Genomic DNA, 1,196 nt, shown 5'->3' with positions numbered 1-1,196 from the left:
GGGCACTGATTCAGTTGATCTAAGATGAGAGCTTAGAATTTCTTTCTCTAAAAGTCCCTAGATAATGCTGATTCTGCTGGCCCATAGATTACATTTTGAGCCATTGCTCTACAAACACAAGATCGCTCACTTCAAATATGCACAACACTGCTTCTCCTGTAATGCCTGGAATAACCTGACTCCTACTTAATGCAATTACCTGTCTTCACATAAACCACACAAGGTGATTGGTGAAGCTGTATTGTTCAGTCTCAATTCAAATTTTTCTAATTGACTTTCTTTCCCATTCTCCAAATGTTGGCTGTTTTCTTTTTCTCAACTTCTTTTACGAATATACTAGATCGCTCTTAAAAAAATAAAATAATGATCTCCAAGCTTTGAACTCAAGGAGTAATATAGTTGTCAAGGAAAATTTCAACCACAAAAAAATTAGTATAGGAATTTGAAAATTGTAGAGCTCTGGAATAAAAAGATGAAACTAGTATAGACCCCCAAACCATGAATATTTTTCTTACTGAAGACCACTGGAAATGTAATATAAGATACTCTGAAGAAAATAAAATAACTTTCAAAATCTAGAAAATTGTTCTAAATTGGAAAAAAAGACGGAATCAAGAAATGGGTTTCTAGTGTAAAATTTGACTGCATTTGATTCTATGCAATAATTAATATTCAAGTAAATATTTTAAGAAATTTTAAATACATCAGTGATATCTAATCATTTTTAAGATCTGATGAGTATAGAGAATAAGCAAGGTTTTCACAATAACCGTGATATGAAAAAAACCTAAATGTTCATTAATGGATGAATGAATAATATATAAAAATATGTGTGTGTGTGTGTATATATGTATACACACACATATATATGTATACACACACACATACACACAATGGAATACTATTTAGCCATAAAAACATAATAATATGCTCAAAAAAGGGAGAGAGTCAAAATCTTGGAATTCAAACTAAGTAGATCACAACTTGTTCTTTTTTTTTTTATTTTTAATTTATTTATTATTATTATACTTTAAGTTGTAGGGTACATGTGCATAACGTGCATGTTTGTTACATATGTATACTTGTGCCATGTTGGTGTGCTGCACCCATCAACTCGTCATTTACATCAGGTATAACTCCCAATGCAATCCCTCCCCCCTCCCCCCTCCCCATGATAGGCCCCAGTGTGTGATGTT

Source organism: Mandrillus leucophaeus, unplaced genomic scaffold, assembly GCF_000951045.1.
Source record: "Mandrillus leucophaeus isolate KB7577 unplaced genomic scaffold, Mleu.le_1.0 Scaffold970, whole genome shotgun sequence".
Lineage (NCBI taxonomy): Eukaryota > Metazoa > Chordata > Mammalia > Primates > Cercopithecidae > Mandrillus > Mandrillus leucophaeus.
The sequence above is the reverse complement of the archived record's forward strand: the minus strand, read 5'-3'. Positions refer to the sequence as shown.